This window comes from Littorina saxatilis, unplaced genomic scaffold, assembly GCF_037325665.1.
Source record: "Littorina saxatilis isolate snail1 unplaced genomic scaffold, US_GU_Lsax_2.0 scaffold_2540, whole genome shotgun sequence".
Classification (NCBI taxonomy): Eukaryota; Metazoa; Mollusca; class Gastropoda; order Littorinimorpha; family Littorinidae; genus Littorina; species Littorina saxatilis.
The window spans coordinates 1-7,500 of record NW_027129180.1 but is presented as its reverse complement, the minus strand read 5'-3'; positions in this window follow the sequence as shown (position 1 = coordinate 7,500).

Genomic DNA, 7,500 nt, shown 5'->3' with positions numbered 1-7,500 from the left:
TTTTTTTGGCATTTGGGGGAGAAAAAAATTTGTTTTTTGGCAAAATAACTTAAAAATATGTTTTTTTGGAGAAAAAATAAATCCCGACCAACAGTGTATGTCTTCCAACCAGTCAATTTTTAAACGCGTATGGGAAACGAGAAGTGATGGCAATACGTGTGATGTGCAACGCGATTGACATGCATTTACTTGACATCAAAACTTGACTAAATGTAAAAATGGTGCAATATCTTTTGCGAAGTTTATCTGCAAAGTCAGTCAGACACCGTAGTCGACGAGGAAGCTCACATAATTTCTCTCGGATGCTGAAGACCTAAACGTTTCTGTGGAGTCTGAGCCGGTTCAAGTTTTAGACTGATTATACCAGAAGCCGTACACATGTTCTTCTTTGAGATTTTTGTTCTGGAGAGTTCCTGAAATATCTATGTTTGAGTACACAGCGATCCCCGAGAATTCGCCGATCATGGTGGATACGCACTAGCAGACATGTTCGAATGAAGCCTCGAGGAGTTAGATCGTTCTATCCTTTGCTAGAGCAGACATATTAAAATGAAGCCTCGAAGATTTCTGATGACGCCCACAGTTTATTTTCGGTTGTAATTAACGCAGACGACTTTAATTTGAGCTACATCCGAGTATAGCCTTAGGCTGAGGTCATGCATGAAAGGTCAATTGATGATACTAATGGTATTTATTAGGGCCGCAAGTGCACTTTATTGCCGCTTGTAAATATGTGTCAGCTAAAGTGCTGTTTACAAATCTCATTTCTAACCGACTTTAATAGACTTTTGTCGGCGAAAAGTCACAAAGAAGTCATGTTGCTGAGGCAATATCGGCGAGAAGGCGACCATGTGAACAGTTTGCTCGATTTCCAAATGACTCAAAAACCCTCTTGAGAAGTGTTCAACTTTTTCCTCGATTTTGAAATGGCTCATTTGGATGAACTCTTTTGTTGAAGGCTTTATTTAGCTGAATAAGAGCGTCTTCGTCCATTCGCTCGCTAAGCCTCCCGGGCCTGGAAGGGAGAAGTCTGATGAAAATCGGCCTCCCGGGCCTGGACGGGAGAAGTCTGATGAAAATCGGCGATCCCTCTGAACCAGTAACACGGCAACAACTTTCAAGCGATTTTTTACTGACAGTTCTGAAGTCAGATAAGATTTGGGTAAAATTCGGCCATGTGAACAGCCCTTTACAAATTCAGCGTAGAACGAAACCACTGCATAATCAGCGAATTACGAGGACAGTTTGACATACAGATGGAAATGATAAAGAGCGCTGGATACTTACTGTCACTCTTTTTTGACATAACTGACATTCGGGTGACATGTTCTCTGGCTGATGTTGCACTAAATGAGATTCCCTCATGCCCTTGCTCAAGAGACGATAGACAATAATAACCCTCATGTCCTAAATTGGTCTGTGCGGCCAGCTATAAATTCGTTCTCCGTCAAAATCTGATGTTGATGGTTTGGGCAATGATATCTAGCACATCATTCAAATAAATGTGAGTGTGATCAATACCATCTTGTCATTGTTCGTGTCAGTGACGCTTGAGCGAAAATTGTTCCGTTGTTTTCGTTGAATGTAACGTTTTTGCTCATAGCAAAGAAATAGTCGATCCAACCGTATCTGTATCGACAGTTCTAGATTTGTTTGCGATGAAACTGATAATTCCGAGTGTGGGTGATTTTGAGAATGCTATTTCAATTTGACACAGGGCCGACGTGATTCATATAATCATTGGTTGCTGATGCACAAATATGCATCCATGAAAGTGGCATGTGATTTGACCTCCTAATTCTTCTCTTTCTCGTATTCGCTATGATATTTCTAATGTGTGGGTGACTTTTACTGTATTTAATAATGTAACCCATGTGTATATGATGTCAAAGAAGCATCAACGACGAGGTGCATAGGTACGTCTATATATAGCACTGGCGATGCATGCAACTGCATGATCACATTATTCTTTTGTGTTAGCTCATTTTGATAATAATAATGATAACTGGACATTTTTAAGTGCCTAATCTATGGCTCTAGGCCCTTTACAAAAGAACATATACAGAATATAACAATTTTATTATGTTCTCTCATTTATTGCTTCTTTTCAACAGAACCCTGCATAGGACAATTTTGTATTGGCTAAACTGAGAAACCCTGCAGTCATTAATACAACTAAGTACCTGTCGCAAACTATGCCTCTCGCTCGAGTGCTCAGGGCAGTTGGCTATAAAACCACCATCAGGAGATCGTGATGGTCTTGCAAAACTGCAATGATCTCTCAATAAAAAGTCCTACCTGGTGAGATAATGTTCCTACTACGTATCTATAAACGGTAATAAAACGCGGGGGGAATTACCTATTTTGGGTATAGGTGGTGAATGGGTTTTTCAATCATCAGCGCTTTTCTTGCTGGTGAAAGAAAGTAAGCGTTAAAATAGAACACTGTTATATATATAAAAAAAAACCATCCCTACGTGTGAAGTTAAACAGGTAGTTTCCAAACTACCATTTTCGGAGAACAAGTTTTCTGGCGCTTGGGGCGAGAAGTAGAAGGGACGTTAGCTGTAATTTGGACGCAACAACCATTTTTCTTTTAAATGCCCTGTAACTAATGAATGTGAGTAGTGGAACGTTCTGCTCTTCAAAATGGAAGATCTGGTTCAGATTTAGTTCATCGTCACATTTAAAAAGCAAACAACAACAACAAACAACAACAGAAAACAATTAAGTGCTGGTCGTTACACACAATCTCTCTCTTTCCCTCTCTTTCCCTCTCCCACCCCTGTCTCTGCCCCTCTCACACTCCCACCCTCCCACTCTCCACGTTGATGCAAGTTGCATGTATGGGTATACAGCGCGTGCACACAGATATTGACGCTAGCACAGCAGTTCATTTTTTATCATCGGTTCTTTATTGTCGCATCTATGAAAGACTGCACGTGCCGCGCTCGTGCATCCTGGATCACTTGACCCAGCCGTGATGCATGTACTTTTAAACAGGTGCACAGTTGTTACAGTCATATTCTGTGATGAGTCTGTCAAGATAGGTCAGGCTAAGTCATGAACAGTTGCTGGTGATAAATAAAAGTCTCAAAATGATCTTCGTGGGATGCACTTCAAGTAATATGTCTGAGAGAGAGTAGCAAGGCAGTGATGAGAAGATGTGTACTTTTATTTATCTATTTATTTAATTATTTATTTATTTACCGGTTTATTTATTTATTTGTTTATTCATTTATTTATTTATTTATGTATTGCTTGATTCCTGTTCATTTTTTAAAAATCTTTTTATTTTTCTTAATTAATATGACAGCATTTGCGCAAAGGCAAAAGAAGTCGCATAACACACTGTGATTCTCGAGTTACGTGCCAACAACCGCGAGCATGTGATGATTTATTGTTTTTCACATTTTTTACTTTTTGACCTCCACTGGCTCAGATCTATCCACGTGCCAAATGGTTTTGGAAATTACGAACATTGAACAGGTTATTTTGTTTGCACTTCGAGAACCCCCATATACTCTGATTCCAATTAACCTGCATTCAGAAGCTCGAAATGTCTGATTAAGAAAGGTATAATTAATCTGTGTGCGTTCGCGTGTGTGTGTGTGTGTGTGTGTGTGTGTGTGTGTGTGTGTGTGTGTGTGTGTGTGTGTGCATTGTGTGTGTGTTTGTGTGTGCGTGCGTGTGTGTGAGTGTGTGTGTGTGTGTGTGTGTGTGTGTGTGAGGTTGTGTGTGTGTGTGTATGCATGTGTGTGTGTGTGTGTGGTTGTGTGTGTGCGTGTGGTTGTGTGTGTGTATGTGTGGTTGTGTGTGTGTGTGTGTGTGTGTGTGTACGCGTGCGTGTGTGTGTGTGTGCGTGTGTGTGTGCGTGCGTGCGTGCGTGCATGCGTGAGCGAGTGTGTGTGTGTGTGTGTGTGTGTGTGTGTGTGTGTGTGTGTGTGTGACGAGCGCCCAAAACGCAAAATGTCTTTTTTCCCTCCAGTTGTTCATTTTCAAAACGGATTCAACGAACAAAGACTGAAATCTATTTTTAATTAAGGGAAAAAAGGGAACCCTTGTGTTCACGTCAATGGATCATCCTTCGTATACACAATACTGGAAGAAGAGTTGGTGGATGTATCAAGGTGGAGGAAATGTCACATGATGATATTATATGCCCTTCTGTGACATTCCCTCTACCTTGATACACATACTGGCAGTATCACCCATATGCGTAGGTATATTTGCGTGTCAATAACACGCGCCAGGTGGACGATTTTAACGAGAAAATTCCTCCCAATAACCAATCTTTTCGGGCTTCATAAATCCAAAACAAATTACTTTGAACAGAAAAAAAGAAACGAAGTCGATACAAACTGCACGTGGCATAAAAAGGGTCACCAGGATTTCTTGGCTAAAATGAGCTCGGTGGATTAGTCTCATGGAATAATGAAACACCTGTTCTTCACGATTATGCTGTATATAATGTGCTATTATGAAGCGCACGCGAGCATATAAATGAGCTTAATTTCGAGACGTGTATAGATGTATATATGCATCACGCATAGGCACTGTGGCGAATAATAAACTCGTCTAGCTTAATTTAAAGGGACACAATTCCAACATGTTGCTTTTGGCCAGCGCTCAACCGTATAGTTTCTTCTTTTTTTCTTTCTTCTCCATATTGTTGTATTTCAGTGAGATAGATAAAAACTCGAATCTTTCAGATTTGAACTTTATGCAGCACTAGTTTGGCACATTTTTTTTTCATCCTCAGCGGAGTTGTGTCGGCAGATAAATTTGTTTTCATTCTAAAAGAAACAAGTCGCGTAAGGCGAAATTACTACATTTAGTCAAGCTGTGGAACTCACAGAATGAAACTGAACGTAGTCCGCCGCTAGTGCAAAAGGCAGTGAAAGTGACGAGCCTGTTTGGCGCGGTAGCGATTGCGCTGTGCTTCATAGCACGCTTTACTGTACCTCTCTTCGTTTTAACTTTCTGAGCGTGTTTTTAATCCAAACATATCATATCTATATGTTTTTGGAATCAGGAACCGACAAGGAATAAGATGAAATAGTTTTTAAAACGATTTCGGAAATGTAATTTTGATCATAATTTTTATATTTTTAATTTTCAGAGCTTGTTTTTAATCCAAATATAACATATGTATATGTTTTTGGAATCAGAAAATGACGAAGAATAAGATGAAATTGTTTTTGGATCGTTTAATAAAAAATAATTTTAATTACAAGTTTCCGATTTTTAATGACCAAACTCACTCATTAGTTTTTAAGCCACCAAGCTTAAATGCAATACCAAACCCCGGGCTTCGTCGAAGATTGCTTTGCCAAAATTTCAATCAATTTAATTGAAAAATGAGGGTGTGACAGTGCCGCCTCAACTTTTACAAAAAGCCGGATATGACGTCATCAAAGGTATTTATCGAAAAAATGAAAAAAATGTCCGGGGATATCATACCCAGGAACTCTCATGTCAAATTTCATAAAGATCGGCCCAGTAGTTTAGTCTGAATCGCTCTACACACACACACAGACAGACACACACACACACACACACATACACCACGACCCTCGTCTCGATTCCCCCCTCTATGTTAAAACATTTAGTCAAAACTTGACTAAATGTAAAAACGAGTCTTTTGTTTGTGCAGTTTATCCCGGCGTTGGAGACTATTTACGAACACGGAATGCCTCTCGCAAATTATTAAATGCTTTAAAACCAAAGTCTGATTTGGAAAAATAATGTTAGTCAAAAGAAAAACATTTCGAGACATGATAAGCCAACAGGCTTACGTGACATCACTGAACATTACAGATGACGATGCCAATTTATCTCCTGGTTGTTCGATAAAACATATAACAGGAAAAAGCAAACACGACACGCGTATTTTTCTCCATAGGGCTTACATTTGTTTTCCATTCTTCAACTCGTTGAACAAACTCACAGATCGGTCCCACCGCCGTCCTTATTATCTGTAATGGCAAATCATGAGGAAAAAAAATCACCCCAAAAAAGCAAACAAAGCTAAAACATCCAATTAGGAAAGTTGACAACCCAATCTTACGCTTACTCTTATATTCACGTTATCTGGCGTCAAAAAAGATTCTCAGTGCTGATACAGATTCTCCACATACTCGGACAAAAATTGGAAATAAATTCTATATGCCTCTTATCATTAGTTTATCTCAACCCAGGCACAAACCTAAATTGATTCAACATCTACATGAAAGCTCACAAAGTCATTCATCTTAAACCTCTGTGTACTGTACTCAAGCGATATTACAACCATCCCCTATTTCTAATCAAAACAGATTTCTCATCCCTTTGGCCTTTTCCGCCCTTGTTCAAAAACAACTGATAACAGGATTCTGTCATTTTCTGGCTTCGACCTGACCTCATTTTAATGTCACCACGACAACGAACTGTAAACTAAAATCATCGAACCATTCTTTCAAAAGTCCACCTTCGTTCCATATAATCTAACGATCCAGACGGGAAAATATACAACGGAGGAACTAGTTGTTTCCCTTGCTTCGTGCTTTTCCCATTATTTCGTCTATATGTCTGCCTGTCTTACTCTCCATCCGTCTGTGTCTATCTGTCAGTCTCTGTCTCTATCTGTCTGTTTGTTTGTCTGTCTGTCTGTCTGTTTGTCTGTCTGTCTGTCTGTTTGTCTGTCTGTTTGTCTGCCTGTGTGTCTGTCTGGTTGTGTGTCTGGTTGTGTGTGTGTGTGTGTGTGTGTGTGTGTGTGTGTGTGTGTGCGTGTGTGTGTGTGTGTCATGCATGTATGTGTGTGTATGTGTGTGTCTCTCTCTCTCGTGTGTGTGTTCTCTCTCTCTCTCTCTCTCTCTCTCTCTCTCTCTCTCTCTCTCTCGTGTGTGTGTGTGTGTGTGTGTGTGTGTGTGTGTGTGTGTGTGTGTGTGTCCATGTCCGTGTCTGTGGTTGTGCATGTGCATGTGTGTGTGTGTGTGTGTGTGTGTGTGTGTGTGTCTGTGTGTTTGTGTCTATGTGTGTTTCTTAGTATACATACGTTCGTGCGTTGAAGTTTAAACAAAAGTAACTTCTTCTTTCAGTTTTAGTTATACGCTCAATACACTTCCATCACAGTCTTTGCCTGCAGGCAAAACCCGGTGAAAAAAGAATAATATTTAATCTCTTGACCAGGAAGTCCTAAAATATCACATCAGTCCAGACTAGTCACCATCGACCAACCCCCATCTCCCGTTCCCCTTACCCCCACTCTCCTTCTCCAGCAAACTTTTCCAAACAATTTATTTTAGCTGAAAACGAAACAGGGGTAAAACTGGGTTAAGAGGTACAGGAGCTTGTGGTCATCGCCGATCATGTGACAGTGTTTTACTCCATATAACATTATAATGTGGCTGTAATAAAGTAGTAGAACAACATATCGAAGCTCGCACAAACTACTCAGGTGTTTTTTGTCAAGCTCTCTCCCCCCCCCCCCCCCCCCACGCACATTTGAAGACCTAAACC